This window comes from Lactuca sativa, chromosome 2, assembly GCF_002870075.4.
Source record: "Lactuca sativa cultivar Salinas chromosome 2, Lsat_Salinas_v11, whole genome shotgun sequence".
In the NCBI taxonomy this organism is placed as follows: domain Eukaryota; kingdom Viridiplantae; phylum Streptophyta; class Magnoliopsida; order Asterales; family Asteraceae; genus Lactuca; species Lactuca sativa.
Window position 1 is genome coordinate 17,338,763 of NC_056624.2, and position 18,332 is coordinate 17,357,094.

Sequence of the window (18,332 nt, forward strand, 5' to 3'; positions counted from 1 at the left end):
TTCTTCCCTTGATCATCTCCTCCACATACTTGGCAGCCCAAATAGCTGCCTCGAGAGTAGGTGCCTGACGTACCGACACATCATACTCCCATGGAAGTCCTTTCGCGTTCTTGTCAATTTTTGTCAGTTCATCTGGGACAAGACGCAAGGAAAACTCTATCTTCTCTGTGAAGTTGTTGGTGTACTCATCAATAGTCATGCTTTCTTTCTTCAGGGTTAGGAATTGGTTTTCTAGCTCTAGCAGGTTTTGAGCCGAGCAGTACTTGCGTTTGAACTGCACCAAAAACTCTGCCCATGTCAGTTGCAGGGGCTCATTGGGGCTAAGAGTCTTCCCCAGGGTATTCCACCAATGCACAACGCCTGCTCGGAACTAACGTACTACAAAGGTGTTTTGTATCTTACCTCTGCAACCACGTGATAAAAGCCAACTCCATCTCTGAGATCCAATCCATAACTCTAATCAGATCTTCTTTCCCGGTGAAGGTTGATGGATTGCAAGTTAGAAAATATTTTTACATGCATCCGTTCCTTTCAACTCCGTATCTTGATTGTTTCTCCTAATCACTGGCGGATCATCTTCACCAACGGTCCTACTATTGTTCCCCTCCTCAGACTGCCCGTCATTCAGCTCGGGCTGTTCAACTGGCATAGTAGGTTCGTCCCTATTTTCGTGCAACATCTGACTCATTTCCTCTCTTTGTTCTGCTAACATAGCACGAATCATGGCTTGCACTCTAGCCATGGTGATTAGCTCGGGTGTAACTTCCACTACAACAGGTATTTGCTGAATCACTAGGGGTTGATTCCTATTCCCATTCGCATTCCCAGCTCCACTGAGGGTTCTTGTCATTTTGATCTATACACCGAATAAGGTGAATTTAGATCTTTATTTAGGATAGAAGTTTAAATCATCCTTATCTCTCTGAAACGTTTATATGCTTGTTCTAATATCATAGTCGTATGTTTAGAATCCTAAACACATAAGGTTTCCAGATTCGGTCGGCAACAGACCATAGATCCGCACAAATAATAGCATGTAAGGCATAAGTCATTTAGCACATAAAGCATATTACCCATACTTTTCTAAGTAAGCTAGTGCTCACATCTCACAATCATCGCTTAGCATTCTAAGTTTAAGTCTAGAAATCCTACAAATTCCTAGTTCGCTTAAACTAATGCTCTGATACCAACTATGACATCCCCATTTTCATGGCCAGAAAAGACCGATTTTGTTTATGCTTTGTTTAAAAATCAGAGTAAAATTTTAAATAAAAGTGTTGTGGGATTTGTTCCCATAATAAAGTATGATAAATATTCATCAAAGCATTTCCGTAGAAATGTATTTCATTAAAAAAAAACCTCGGGATGTTATGTTCGATACAGATCAAAAGCATAAACAATACAATATAATCCTTACTACATTTATTCATATCTACATGCCTATATCCATAGTTTCTCATCCCAAACATCATATCTATGCTCGTGCACCACTACCTGTAATACAAGAAACTGAGTGGGTCAGGCTTGGGAGCCTGGTGAGCACATAGGGTTTTCAACCCACAATAAATAAGTTTATTAATTTCATCAACCAACAATAACCGATTACCCGTTCCCGTTATCCTCACATTACGTCCCTAAAACACCTATCATAAGGGACCTAGACTAAGGATCAACATTGTTAGGGACACTAATACTAAGGGGATTCCTCAGCAATAAATGTCCTTAAGGCAACCATAAGGGGGACCGAGTACACCGGTGAACACATCGTTCACAAACACCTACAGGTTGCGAGCTGGCTAGTGTTCCACTGGACTGTCTAGAAGAGTCTGTGGTCGTCATCCATACTCTAATAGATGACAAAATCAACAACAACAACATCGAGACCTCTCATCATTTTATCACACATCATCTATTACAAATACCCATGTTTTACCCCAACATTTTTATAGATATAAAATACATATACAGTTTAAATAATTTAAAACATGTATAAAAATCGTTCATCCAGCATAGGTAGCAAGTATAAAGATAATATGCACACATAGCATGTGATTTATATAAAATACTTCATATCTATGTGTAAGATGAAAGTGACTATGCAATCACTTGAAAAGGTGGTGATTTCGAACTCAGACAGCGCTTCGCTTCTAAAAAATAATTTCTTTCGACGAAACCTAGTATTATTACCACTAGATTTTAGTCTAATATTTACCGTGACTAATTATTAGTGTTGTTGTTGTTGTTGTTGTTATTGTTATTATTATTATTATTATTATTATTATTATTATTATTATTATATAAGTTTTTAAACAATATTTTCCAACCATTATGTACAGACAGGGGCCATACATAAAACATCGGAAGGCAAGACCATTTTGGCATATAGTACTTCTGAAATCCAACAACCCTATGCAACCCTTTAAACCAGATTCTCCGTAGTGCGAGTAGTTAAAAGTTATTATAACGACACTTATATAACTCATAATAATAGCCCAAATAATTATTATAAGGTCCTAATAATGTTACTATAATTAACTAAAAGCTATATTAAAAATAGTGTAGGTGTAGCTTACTTACAACGTGTTTTCTCGAAAATCGGGCTTCTCTTGGAGATGTATTCCCGAGCTGAAAAACTCTTCTTCTCGGAGTCGTTGCATACTCCCGGGCTTTCTTCTAGTGCTAGGGGAGTTCTCTAGGGCTTAAGGGGGGGGGGGAGGGGTTGGGAGGTTGAGAGAGAGAGAAGAAAGAATGGGAAAGGTGTGAAGAAAATGAGGGTGGGAGAGGTTCAATTTATAGGGTGAAATATGGTTGAACTTGCTGCCACATGTCACCATCTAGTGGCAAGACTTGGGGAGAAAGCAATGGCCAAGATTGTGACACGTCACTGATTTTCGCACAACACACTTCCAACTTCTAAAATCCGTAACTTTCACATACGAGCTTCGTTTTTTTCGCTCTTTATATCAACACGTAGGTAAAAATAAGATCTAGAACTTTCATTTTGACTGCGTCGGCTAACTGTACACTGATCTTAAATTTAACAGTACGAGGAGATTATGCTGTTAAATGTCCGCGTAAAATTAATAACTTCTACATACGGACTCCGTTTTCTTCTGTCTTGTTACCGTTGAGTTCCTATTAATGAGATCTTCAATTCTCATTTAGGTCACGTAGGCCAAAACCCACTCGATCTAAAATTCGAGTTTCGGGTTGTGCACTAGTAAGCCAAATCTTAGAAAATTCATAACTTCTCATACGAAGTCAGATTTGGGCATTCTTTTTATGCACGTTCTCGGTTTAACGTATACTACAACTTTGGTTCCGTCGCGAAACTTTGACGGGTCATAACTTCTTCGTTATAACTCGGATTTCGGCGTTCTTTATATCCCCGGAATCCTTGTTTCAACCACTAAAACTTTATGTAAAGATATTGGGCTTATATCACACTTTAATTTTTACGCTTATCCTTTATTTATTATACATTTATAATTAAGTTATAAGCACATAAATACACATAATTCACATAGTATTCAAATATTTCATCTTTATTACTTCAAAAGAGTTACAATAGTTGACCTAGACTATTACATCATCTAAAATGCTTAGCCCTGAAACCTGGGCGTTACACCAGGTGAGTACACTTACCGATTTGATTTCACAAGTTACCCCTAATTAGTTATGAGAATGAATCCAGTTATCTCTTTTAGATTGGATTCATGGACTAGTCTAGGGCTTAGTGGAATCCTATTATCAACATCTAACTTAAAACTAGTTACAAAATTGACAAAAATGGGATCCATATATGGTGAAAGTTAACATTGAGGAAGTGTTTTTGGTGTCACACACCAATTGTTTGATAAAAGTCCTCTTAGAATTTTTCATAGTGGAGTTGGATTTGATGAAGCTACCTACAACATTTTATATGTTTCTTGCATTTTTAACTTGGTTTATGATTTTTATGTTATGAGATGCTAGAAATTACCAATGAAGACCATTTGAAACAAGTTCATAAATGAATAATGACTAGCATAATAAACATGGAATCAAATATAAAAATGAATGGTAAGTTGATAACAAAAACATTCATTATTAAAAAGTGACAAGAAACTACAATCATTAAAAATATGTGGTATATTACCCTGAAATGCAGCATTCCACGAAGCATTCTTGAGTTTTTCAAGAAGCTGTTTTGCTTTACTGACAATAGCCCTCTTGGTTACCATACTTACCAGATAACAAAATTTCCAATAACCCAATCATATAAAGTAACTAAGAAGCTATAAGTTAGATGGAAAATATAAGCAATGAATAGAAATCCAAACCTCCATATAATTATTTTAGCCAGTAAGTTTAGCCTTTTCCAATCTAAGTTTAACAATTTGTTTAATAATTAGAGTATTATCTTGTCTTCCAAAAAATGAACAGGTTATATAAACATCATAAGGAATATGGATAGTGCTCAACTTGTGGGTAAATGTTTAAAATGATTTTTATTTTGACAATTTTTTTGTTGTTGATAATTAGGTTGACCACTGGTCCACACCTGTTCGCACCATTTCAATGCATCCCACCATTCATTCTCTCCTTTAATTTCCTTGATATTATCAGATGCTTTCATGTAGGATAGTTTCTCAAGGTTTGGGCAATCATAAATGAAAAGAGTTTCCAAACATGGGGCAATACTTATACCATAATATATGTTAACCAGTTCTGGGAGGGGTATAAGTGATATATTTTTCCAAACATGGGGCAATTACGAACTTGCTTGTTCATTTGCTTTCTTTTGTGAGGATTTATATGTATAGTTGGATTTTTTTATTGAAAATTGTAAGCTCTAGGGGGTGAATTGGAGTCTATTAAAGAGTTGGTAGTCACTGTAGGATTTCATGCACACCAGGTGTTTGTCATATTGTCTGAAAGAACCCAATAAGTGTGAAAGTGACATTTTATGTGAAAATCCTTAACTTTGAACCCTTATTAAACCAAGTATTAAGGCCCTTAGTTTAAATTTAATTTCACATCTCTATAGCCTAATAAGTAACCAAAAATCATGTTAAAAGTGATAAACTTAAGGCTTAACCATTAATTGTTTAATAGAACACCAAAAGTGATTTAGAAGCTATTATGATCAATTTTCCCAAATCTGTTATCCAAATTCTAAAATCCGTGCAGTTCAATAAGAACATATAAAAATCATGAGACTTAGTTTTCTAGAAATATTAGGGTGTCTAGTTTCTTCAAACTTTGAATCACATTTCGAAATTCCAACTCCTTGAGGGATAAAATTGACAATCTTCTCAGGCTGGTCCATGCTGTCATAGATTTCATGCATTCTCTTCAAAAAATCATAATAAATTCATCAGAACTTCAAATGCTAAAATTCCAAATCTGGTAGTTAGATATGGATGTATAGTTTCCCACATATATAGGAACTGATGTAATTCTTTGTAGATTGGTACAGTTTATTCCAAGAGTGTTGAGTGGTCCAGAAAGTGACAACTTAAAGTTACTAACTTTTAAATTTAATATAAAATCAACCAAAAATCATTGATATTTATATTTATGAATAGATAAAAGGGCTTACTTTTCCAATATTATTTTATCAAAATTTAAGAATAGGTTTAAAGGTAAGAAAACAGATCCCAAACAGAGCACTACAATCAAAGAGAAAATAAGGAAATATGTACATAAGTTTTATACGAGTAATACAACAAAGCACAAGCTAAATAATGTTATAATTGTAGTGTAGGTTCCCAGAAAGGAAATGATCCATCTAGCTCAAGCTAGCTAATTTTCAAGTTCAAGGAGGTGGGTTACACCAACTCTCTTATTATATAGGAATTACTTTTTTTATGTTATATTTCATTTCATATTTCTTGATTTGTTAATTGTCCTTGTGTATTAAATCACATGTGATTATATGATCTAATCAGATATGACTTATATGCACAAAATTCATTTTTATGTTTTCGATTCAATAGTTGTTCTTTGTCTATATTAATCATATGTGATTAAATACATAAAATGACATATGATTAAATACATAATAGCAAGTAGATTAAATACATGATAACAACTTTTGAATTGAGAACACGAATTTGAATCTTATTTACATAAATCATATATGAGTAGATACATATAATCACATGTGATTAAATACACGAGAACAATTATTGAATCAAGAACAGGAAAATGAATATTGTCCTCATAAATCATATGTGATTAGATGCATATAATCACATATGATTATATGTATCTAATCACATATGATTTATGTGGCTAAGATTCAGTTTTGCGTATCTAATCATATGTGATTAGATACATATAACCACATGTGATTATATACACGATAACAAACATTGAATCAAGAATGCAAAAACAAATCTTTATCCACATTTAACATATGTGATTAAATACATCTAACCACATGTGATTATCTGCATCTAATCACATATGATTATTGGCGACACAATTCATTTTCGCTTTTCCGGTTCAATAGTTGTTCTCGTGTATTTTATCACATGTGATTATATGTATAATCGTATATGATTAACTACAAGAGCACAACTATTGAATCAAGAAGGAAAAAATAAATCTTGCCCACCTCAAATCATATGTGATTATATATAAATATAATTACATGTGATGAAACACACAAAACCAATTTTTAATCGAAAACGGAAAAATAAATATTGTCTACATAAATCATATATGATTAAATACATATAATCTCATGTGATTATATGTATCTGATCAAATATGATTAATGCGGATAAGATTCATTATCACATTCTCGATTTAGTAATGAGAATAACTATTGAATCGAGAACACAAACATAAATATTGTCCATATATATCATATGTGATTAAACACATATAATCACATGTGATTATATGTATCTAATCACATAGAATTTATATGGAAAATATACATTTTCGTGTTCTCGATTCAGTTGTTGTTCTTGTGTATTTAATTACATGAGATTATATGTATCTAACCATATATGATTTATATGGAAAATATTTGTTTTCATAATATCGTTAAATTGTTGTTCTTTTGCATTTAGTCACATATGATTTATGTACACAAGATTCATTTTCATGTTTTCGATTCAATTGTTTTTCTTTTTCCACATTAATCATATGTGATTAAATAAATCTAATCACGTGTGATTATATGAATCTAATCACATATGATTTATGTGGACACAATTCATTTTCGCTTTGTCGATTCAATAGTTGTCCACATGTATTTTATCACATTTGATTATATGTATAATCGCATGTGATTAAGTACATGAGCATAACTATTGAATCGAGAAGAAAAAATGAATCTTGTCCACCTCAAATCATACGTGATTATATACATATAATCACATGTGATTAATTACACAAAAGCAATTATTCAGTCGAAAATGCAAAAATAAATATTGTCTACATAAATCATATGTGATTAAATACATATAATCACATGTAATTATATGTATCTAATCATATATGATTTATGTGAATGAGATTCATGGTCACATTCTCAAGACTAACATACACAACAATATCCCTGAAAATTCGAATGTTACAATTCTCCCCCACTTAAATTAGATTTCGCCCTCGTAATCGCTCCACAACAACATATAGATATAATCCAATAACCAAACAGCACCATCAAAATGATCTCATACCACACAGCTATCCTCCTCTCTAGACACCAAAATCCAAACAGGAACTCCTCCCTAGAAAAAGAACATACCCATCTGCCACTACGCTACCCCTTCTGACTCTCCAGAATCTGGAGACTATAATGGCCTGACACACAACCAGACCGCCCTCTCTAGATATCACCACGCCATTTTCTCCTCGAATAACAAACCCCGATAACTCACCACCCCTCTGATTCTCTAGTTAGGACCGATATAAGAAAGTCCAAGCCCAAAACTGGCTACCGATCACTCATCCCAGACATGATAAACAATCCCGATCATATACCAAGGAATGAAAGCATCACATCACACCAGGGACCCCTCTATTGTACTGCAACCCAAACCCATCTAAACAACGAACCCTCAACACTCTGACCTCAGATACGGAAAATGATCCTTCTTGCTCAAAAGCATCCTCCTACATCTAACAAACATAACCCTCCGCTCCCTTCTCAATATCCCTTTCAAGATTGAGCATCAGGTCATCTACCGACCCAACAGTTGAACCTCCAAGGGTTACCCATTGCATGCCCCAAAACGTCTCACTGACTTCCTTCTCATAATAATTATCTCGGCCCAATGACACACAAGTCACGAAGTTCGCTTTATCTCAAGTGAACACGGAATTCGTCTTACCCTCGACCTCTGTTGTCTACTAATCATGTGCTTCATTCGTCTTGTGGTTTTCTCATACCAACAAATTGACCCACTCAGGTCTAAGGCACCAGATGAAAACAATACCCCCTTCAAAATTTAATTCGTCTCTGAATTCGGAATCCCATTTGGCCTACTCAATACACCACTAGAATCGAGCTCAAATCGAGAGTCTGGCCCGCCGCGAGATTTGAACCACTCGTCCCAATGAAGCTCTCAACTCATAACCCAATGACTCGAAACTCTCGAGCACGCCACTACATCCAATTTCTTCTGATTGTGATAACCACACCTTAACTCATAATATGACAACTCCCGACCATTACGGAGATCTCAGTCTCGCCCCTGGTCCGAACGCCAGGTTCCTAAAAACTCAAATAATAAGGCTACCTAAGCCTAAAACTCCTCTACGTCACGCCCTGACTAGCAAATAATAAGGCTCCTTGCGGTATCGCAATGCTCTCTCTTTGACTGGTGAATACTACGGCTCCCGACAGTATCACAACACTCTCTCTCTCTCTCTCTCTCTCTCTCTCTCTCTCTTTTTGACTTGTGAATATTATGGCCCCCTGCAGTATCACAACCCTCTTTCTCTCTGACTGGTGAATACTACAGCTCCCTGCAGTACCACAACACACACTCTCTCTGAATGGTGAATACTATGGCTCCCCGCAGTATCACAACACTCTCTCTCATCATCCCATCCTCTCATCCTTGAGACATCACTCCATTGAGTTCACTATCGAATACTCCAAGGCCCAACATAGATAGGTACACACACCCGCCCAGGTTAAGCATTACCACTTCTAACGACAAATGTCATGACCAAACACTATTCCTCGCTACCATTCTAGGATACTCCCGCTCAATGACACTTAGTTGAAGGGCTCTCGCTGAAACCATAGTCGCTTGATACTCCACATGCTGCCTCATAACTCAAGTCTCCAAATGATCCGAAATTCTAGGTATCATACTCGGATACCTCGATACATCATCATGGAACCTCATGATGTCTTGTCTCAACCGCTGATCTCCTACTTACGGCAACACATCCTCTCAGAATTTTCACCCCTGACCTTTCTCTCACACAACTCGCAACTTCGGGATATTCCAACTTCTAATTGAAACACGGAGTAATCGCCAATGACTCAGAACATGTTGGCGACAGTCCAAAACTCCCTCCTCCATTGCTCAAAACTCATGTGAAAATACTCGTGACGAACCTGAAGTTGGTTGCCCAATCAACTTCTGCCCTTCTCCAAGTGAATATAACAACCCTTACAATGAACATGAAATTTTCAACTGCCGAACTATCCTAACGAGCCAACTACCTCGGATTCACCATTATAACCTCAAAGGATTCTTAACTACCACAAGGTCTCTAACCAACGACCACCTGCTATGGAGACACTCATCCCCTTCCGAACGCATACAACATGCTTTATCCCGCCCTGCACCTCGCCTCAACCACCAATAACCCTGGTCTCATGATCCTTACTGTAGGTCTCTATATCCATTTTTCTCATCGCCCTTGAACGAATCTATGATCATTTCAATAAAAATACTCGGTTCTCCCCCACTTAGGGCTCGAACCATCACCATTTGGTACACCAACAATCTATTCCAAAGACTGTTTCACCAGGTACATCACACTTGATTCTTTAAGCGAACCTCGCAATCATTCAATGATCTTCTCGATGGAGACCAAGAAACTCCAAATATCCCGCATCTCAAACAAAACCTCAAAATCCTCGCAACGTGACTGCCTTTAGTCATCTTGAATACCTCAGACCGACACACCGCCGTTTACCCCAACTGTTCCGAAACAATCCTGACTCTCAACCTGGAAATAATGAACTATCACATACCTCGTCTCTAACTCCTTGACCAGCCTCCCAACGTGTCATTCAAAACTTATACTGATACACTAGCAGACATCGCAACTATCCGTTGTAGTCACGACTCTCAGTCTGAAAGTTAATGAACTATCACACTCCTCATCCTCGACACTCCTACCAACGTCCCATCATGAGAATCATCAAGATATCAGAGACCTTACTCCCACACTCGATATCCATCATAGACAATGAGAGCCACTACCTAATATACCCCTCTTGGCCACCTGACGCTTCTGCTAACACATGCCCTACTATACTCAAATAGGGTATATCCTTGTCCTTGACCATCTCAGTCATACCTGATGACCCTCTCATACTATAACCTTACCCTACGGCAGACATACTGCCCCAAATACTCTAGTAAAAGATCACAATCATTGCTACCCCACATGATTTACCTTCAAACTCAGAAACTAGAAACTCAATGGCCCTTTTGCTTCTCACAGGAATCAAAAATAGCACGAATCCGGTCACGGAAAGTGACATCTCCTCTATCGGCCAATTGCTCCACTCAGACCAAAAACCTCTATACATCACCATCTCTACTCATCCCTGAGTCTCGCGACTCCAATTGACATCTCACTTAATCCCTTGGAAACTAACTCGATTTCCCTCTCAAGGTATGCTCCATCTAAACTCATTCAACATGGCCCTCTTGCCCCATACTCTTTCACATATGATCTCAGTCTAACCAACCACAGCGGAATAACTAGTAAAACTAGAAGAACTATCCGTCACGAGTCAAGGTACTCAAACCATGTGACCACTTCTCGATTTGCTATGAATCATGGTACCCGAACCATGTTTATCTCCTCTTAATCTGCTACCAATCATGGTAATCGAACCATGTTCTCTCTTCTCAATCTACCTCAAGTCATGGTACTCAAACCATGACATCACCTCTCGATCTACTACAAATCATGGTACTCGAACCATGACATCACATCTCGATCTGCTAAAAATCATGGTACTTAAACCATGACATCACCTCTCGATCTGCTAAATAAAACCTCCGGAATGCTCCCTGCATCAATTATGGGTCCTCTTCTTTCAGTAGTATGGGCCCATACCACCTGCCATATCTACCCATACTTTCTAAACGAACCATCCCAGAGTTCCTAAGTAGCTGCTCGACCTTATCGATCACCAATCCCATCATGCGTGTTCGCTCTCCAACGAAATGCTCTAATTTGCCATCGTACTCATTTAACTAGGGTCACCCTTTCCTAGGCTCTTCCTCGGTTCTCACACTTCTCCGCCATCAGCTTCTGAAGAACTCCTTATGATGCCAGCCATCTACCTCCTAAATATCGTCATATTCACTTACTAGCTGACTCCCATCATCAAGAGTTCCACAAAGCATGAAGAAAGCAGCATTCAGGCATCGAATAATCTCTACCAGCATGTAAAACCACTCTAGGTTATTAATCCACTTGCACTACTCACACTCAAAAGGTATCATCAAACTCAAGCAACCCTACCCCACACGGGTATCTAACTACTCTCTCCTTATTCTCCTCCAACGCTCATCTAGGTATCTCTTCCTAGATTACTCCTATACTCGAAGCTCTTTCTATAAAGTATTTCTGCTGGATACTCTTACTCCGCACATACTCAAAGGTAAATCACAGATAGTAGCAACTCCTAGGCTAAGGCATCACAAATCAAGCCACTCTAGTCCTAAAATATGAAACACCTAGCCTATCCTCTAGTATGCAGAATATCACAAAATATCTCATAATATAAAAGTCGGGTATTTTGGGAAATCACCATTCGAGCTCTGGCTGATTGTATACACTGTTCCTTCTCGTTTTCTCTTAGAAACTCTTGCTTGTTTTTAGAAAAATCATTTCCTTGAAATTTTTTCTCAAATCCTCAGTTTGAGTTAAGATTTACCCGAAGGTGCATCCGAATCCCTCAAACCAAGGCTCTGAAATCAACTTGTAACGACGTAAATTTTCAAACAAAATTTTCATTTAAAGAACACATAATTATCACAACACGTTTTACAATTTAATTCCATTAATTTAATTTTCCAAATGCAACTCCATAGTTAATTAGTTAACAATCCAGGATCCTCAAAATATACCTCTTTCTCTGGTGTGTACAATCAAGTCGGCGCCTTCCCACGATTCTGATAAAAATCTGAAACACATAACACAGAACACATAACACAGTAAGCACGAAGCTTAGCGAGTTCCCCAAAATAACACATATAACATATTAGCCACTCGAGGCTATAACTCTGAAAGACCCTCCGGTCAATGTGTCTTAGTGGGACCCTCCCGTCCCACAAGTCTCATGGACCCTCCGGTCCTAACTCTGTGGATCTTCAGGTCCTAACTATGTAGACCCTCCGGTCATAACTCTAAATAACACATAACATAGCATATATATCACACAAAAAAAATGCATAACTCAAGTAAGCACATAAGACCCTCTGGTAACACATAAATACCACTCAAGGTAAAGTCTAATGAGAAGACTCACCTGGCATGTAGAAAGTAAATAACCTCGCTCCCAAATCTCGATCTAGCCTCCGCCTAACACAAGGGATGAATATCTCTAAGTAATACTCTAATCACAAATCTAATGATCGAAGGCTATTCTTCCTCTCTTTAACTCTTTGAAGTGGATAAAAGACCATTTTACCCCTCCATGGTCTCTATTACTCATGTTGACCAAAGCCCCAAAGTCAACAAAAGTTAAACTCGAGTCAACAGTCCATGTTTGACCCGACTCGTCGAGTGCACTTTTGCGACTCGTCGAGTCCCCTCATATCCTCAGAAGTCTCAAAAGTCAAGCTCAACTCGTCGATTTGACCCCCAAATCGCCAAGTTATCACTTAATCAACCCATCGGGACAAACCCTCACCGACTCGTCGAGTCAGGCCATGAACTCGGTGAGTCCCCTCGATCAGATTTCTCATTCAAACGATTTAAGGAAGATCCACCACCCCAAACAGTAGATCTACCATCGTAAGGGTCGATTGTTACGTAAAGTTGCAAGCTTTTCATTTAAACATGGCATATAAGGCTCATAATGACAATATAACTATAACAAGGATGATTAACCATAATAACTCTTATATGGCTAAATAAAGCTATAATCTTTAGACTCTCTGGACCTCACAAATGTCAGATCTGAAATCTAGACCTCAAAAGGGACCTTATGCATCAAAGTCCCAACAATGGTGGAAGAAACCCTAATCTTCCAAAGCAACAAGATCTAAGCAAAATAACAAGAAAGGTGCATGCTCTTACCTCTTGCTCAAGCCCTTGCAAGAAGTTACACTAGATCCACTGATTCTCTAGCTTCCTTGTTGGATAATCTCCTCTTCTCCTCAAGAGATGCACTAGATTACTCCAAGTTTTAGCTTCCAAAACTCTCATGGCTCTCTATGCACGTTTAGGGTTTTCTCTCAAGGAAGGGTAGCCATAAATGAGGCTATAAGTGCCTTTAAATAGATCCGAAACCTCGGAAATTAGGGCTTCTCTACCCAGCACCTACTCGGCGAGTCCCTCCTCTGACTCATCGGGTCCACTCATTAAATCTACGGGAGAAACCCAAATCGACTCGGCGAGTTGGACCCTCAACTCGTCGAGTCTATCGTTCAATCTCAAGACTGACATACACAATAATATCCCTAAAAATTCGGATGTTACATATTGTCTACATATGTCATATATGATTAAATGCATATAATCACATGTGAATATATATATATATATATATATATATATATATATATATCTAATCACATAAAATTTATGTGGAAAATATTTATTTCATGTTCTCAATTCAGTTGTTGTTCTTGTGTGCTTAATTACATGACATTATATGTATTTAAGTAGATATGATTTATATGGACAATATTCATTTTCACATTCTTGTTCAATAGTTGTTCTTATATATTTAGTCACATATAATTTTTGTACATAAGATTCATTTTCGCGTTTTTGATTAAATAGTTTTTCTTTTTCCACTTTAGTCATATGTGATGTTGGTTGGGTGGTGATAAAACGGGCATTGGGTGGCCATTTTTAACGTATAGTGTTCTCACCAACCGCCTCACCGTTACCTTTCCTGACCTCATGCTTCTCTCATGGTGCCTGTCTGCATACTTCCTTGTTGGGTTTTCTTGCTTCCCGATGTTTCCCCCAAAGCTGCTAGCCAACTATTGCTTGGTTGCTGGCGTCGTTATGAAACGTGTCACTTCACTGATATATTTTATATTGCACTGCTTTTACTCCATACGACACATCCAGCTTTCACAGGTATGCATATCCTTTAGGTCTCTTCTTCTTCTTCAAACCTTACTCTATCCTTTCAGTCTTGCGTTTCCTCCCCTTATTCTTACCGTAAGTAACACAGGTCCAATCTAAGAAAACAATTTTAAAGTTTATTAGGGTATGAATTTTCTAATTTTGTGATTTATGTGTTTTCATTTTCGGATTAATCGATACCGGTGGTTTACTAGACTCCCTTAATGTTCTCTACAGGTTCGGGCTAGCTAAAGAAGACGATTTGAAGGATTTCTAATTAAGAATAGTCAGTTATGGTTATTGATTTGCTAGCAAAGAAAAAGGCAGGTCAGATAAGTTGATTTTTCTTCATGGGACTTGAGATTGAATGGTTTTCAGCCCAATTATATTTCAAATTGCAAGTAGGTAAATTCAATATACCATTCGATGTTGATGGAGGGCCAGTTACAACTAAGCTCATAATTTTGATTTGGTTTTATCTGTTATTTCCCTTACCGGTACCTTCTTTCACCTTCTCTGTAATTAAACCCTCTCATTGGGAAGAATGGATAAAGAGGTGAACCTTTTTTATTCAACTATTTCAAGAGCCTTCATTTTGATTTTGATTTTCGTTTGAAATTAAGGTTTTTAGCCATAGATAAAGACTAGAGGAAGCACACAGTCAACAATTTTAATTCGGGTATAATTTATCTACCACCCTTCGTGGTATCTTCATCTTATTAATTGATTCTTTCTAGAAATTAAGGCTCTTGACATATGCAGGTTGCACTTTCATTTATATTCATTTACCGATATGTTTGATGTAGGGCTTGTGGGAAAAAGTCTTTTAAGGTAAGAAGTAACGGATTGATTCCCTTTATTATTTACCTTTTTAATAATACATATTGCTTATTTTTCTTCTTATCTGTTTGATTTTGATGGACTTTGATATTGGGTTGGTTTAGGTGGATTTCACACTGCTTGTGGTTATATGCTCAGTTTCAACTTACCCCAGACTATCTTCCCCTGTTTTACAGCCCCTTTAACCCAATTTTCAATCACCATTCGGAGCATATAACATTAGGTGACACACTTAAACCTCTTAGTTTCCTAATTTTTTACACCCATACTGACTGCTTCCAAGTTCTAGCCTTATAGATAGATCTACAAGGATCATTACCAACATGGCCTGGAAGATTTTGATAAATATTTTTGCAAATGTATTTGCTATGCTCTTATTAGATATGGATGGACATGCTAATATGTTAGGACCATTTGTTTTCACCAAGTACTCAAAATGTCATTTTTCCCTTGTAAATTAACTTTATACTGTATATATACTTGTCTTTGGTTGACAATTGCAAGTTGACTACTACACATGGAACAGGTGAGATTTGATAAGGTCTGTTTAAAAGAGGAGAATAGGCCTTCCTAGAAGATCCATTTCTGGTCTAAAGCTTGCAAATGACATGATAACAAATTTACTACATAAAACATATATATATATATATATATATATATATATATATATATATATATATATATATATATATATATATATATATATATGTTAAAAGATTGTTAATTTCATACATAAAAATTAAAAAATTGGACAATTTATAAAGACAACAATTGTTTCTTTCTTTCGACTATATGAACTATTTGGAGCAAATGACCATTTTACCCTTTTTTCACTTATGTTTGGTTTATTTTTATTATGTTCGCATGATGTATATAGGAGGCATATGGAATGTTTCATCAGATTCAAGTAATCATGATTTCTGTAATTGTGAAGGACTGAAGAAAAAGAATGATACTGAAGGGGTAAAAGATGAAGAATTGCACAAACACTTAGGCTACATTTGGCATGGGTAATCTATGTTGATTCCTCAAGTTAATTAGCTAATACCATATGAGTAATGCACTTAATCTTATATAAATAGTGGCTATTTTGCCCATGTTGTGGTGTACATGGTCTACTTATATCCATTTCGATTTATTTGGAAATAAGTCAAACGAAAATCATCAAATAAGATTTTTCGGTTTTAAACTTTGAATTTGGTTATGGATTGATTATGTTACCACTATCTTACTGCTAAATAGTGTGAATTAAGTTTAAAGGGAGATTCTTTGTAATTTAAGCCAAGTAGACAAAAATTTGATAATTATTTCTTGAAATTAAAGAGAAGAAAATACTACCAACTAAATGTTATACTAGAAATTTCCAAAATGGTATTGAATTGCATAATTAGGTTATACGTAAATGGTGCAAGTGGCCTATTAGTTTATTAGTCTTTCTAAGTTGCAAAACATTTTGTATTTTTTTATTAAAACATTCCTGTTTCAACTAATAATTTCAAGGTTCGGGTAACATTCATCACTTTTATGTGACAGAAGCAAAACGGTCAAATGGTGACCGATTACTAGGTTAAAAATTACTATAATTGTAAGAAAATCGTAATTACATTGTTGTTATTGGTAAAAGTTAAAGTATATTTCCTTTTTTCATAAAACATGTAAACTAAATTGTTTCAAGTCACACAGGTAAAGTATATTTCCTACAAAGAGACCATTTTTCTAATTTACTCAAAGAAAATCAGTTTTGTTCTGATCTTTTTTAAAATTTGTTGCACTGATGTATTTTCATGACATCATGTGATGCATATATGTATTCAACTGCGTTCATTGAGCCATTTCCTATCATTGACTTTGTCAGAACCTTTTGAATATGGATGTTTCTGCAAGACCTTTATCTGATGCAATAAAGAGTGAAGATTAACTTCCTTTTTCAATATTCGGTAATTTGTTTAAATATGATTTGTACACTCACTGATGTTATTCTTTTATTATTTATTATGCTGACTAGATCAAAAAGGAACTAAGAGAAATCAAGGTTGAAGTTACTGACCGCGGAAATATGCGGCGCAAATATCACATATCTGGTTTAATATCTCATGCAGCATGGGAAATAAAGTTAGAACCAATCCATATGCTTCAATTTTATTATTTTTCAAAGAATAGCAACATATATTACTCACATTACCAATATGGAAACTCTACTTTATTTTTTTTACCCATATTAGCAACTCATTTACATTCCTTTAAAAATAATAGCAGTCCACTCGATAGCAATATACTTTAATTTTTGAACTGATTTTAAAAATATAATTTATTTCATACATATTGCTATTATTAGTAAGGAAACATTAGTATGTTGATATTATGAATTTTCTAATTCTATATCGATAGATTTGTAATAATAGCAGTCCACTCGATATCAATATCATTTCATTTTGCAACCGATTTTAAAAAATGTAGTTTATTTCTTACATATTGTTATTATTGGTAAGGAATGTAAGTATGTTGCTGTAATGAATTTTTTAATGCCATATCGGTAGATTTGTAATTATGTTTATGGGTTAAACAAATGCGCTTATATACTTCTTTCATGGGTAAAATGTAAAGTATATTACCAATATTGGTAAAATGAGTAAACTATTTGTTATTATTTTTTTGTTGGAAATCAACCACCATGGCATTTTTATAAAAAGTCATACTAGAAATCACATCAGTTCACTAATGGCAAAATTTATAAATCGGTTGGAACTGTAGGTGGCTCTATTTTTCTATAGGGAACGTGAGGAGGTAAAAGAACGAGAAGACAAGATAGCTTTAACCATGACTACCCAGACTATGGTGGTGATATGCTTGGTGACATTGGTGATCAATGGTTTGCTCAAATTCCCAATGCTCAGTGGGCTCCTAACATGACACTACCGATTGATGCTGCCCATGTAGCCATAAATGGAAATGGATGCATGGGAAGCCAGAAATGGAAA

General features: G+C 36.1%; 2 long non-coding RNA genes across 5 annotated transcripts; both read left to right on the forward strand.

Annotated features, from left to right (window-relative positions):
• The first annotated feature begins 14,236 nt into the window (after positions 1-14,236).
• LOC111903917 (uncharacterized) lies at positions 14,237-15,784 on the forward strand. Of its 3 annotated transcripts, XR_002854355.3 has the most exons (5): positions 14,240-14,659; positions 14,752-15,193; positions 15,277-15,345; positions 15,459-15,577; positions 15,644-15,784. It is a non-coding gene; the product is annotated as an uncharacterized LOC111903917 (long non-coding RNA). The 3 variants fall into 3 exon arrangements; XR_002854356.3 differs by having other exon boundaries at positions 14,237-14,526; positions 15,459-15,784; XR_002854353.3 differs by having other exon boundaries at positions 15,459-15,784.
• A 284-nt stretch (positions 15,785-16,068) lies between these two features.
• On the forward strand, positions 16,069-18,242 carry LOC111903916 (uncharacterized). Of its 2 annotated transcripts, XR_008230116.1 has the most exons (4): positions 16,069-16,364; positions 16,855-17,261; positions 17,360-17,466; positions 18,106-18,242. It is a non-coding gene; the product is annotated as an uncharacterized LOC111903916 (long non-coding RNA). The 2 variants fall into 2 exon arrangements; XR_002854352.3 differs by having other exon boundaries at positions 16,090-17,261.
• The last annotated feature ends 90 nt before the right edge of the window (positions 18,243-18,332 follow it).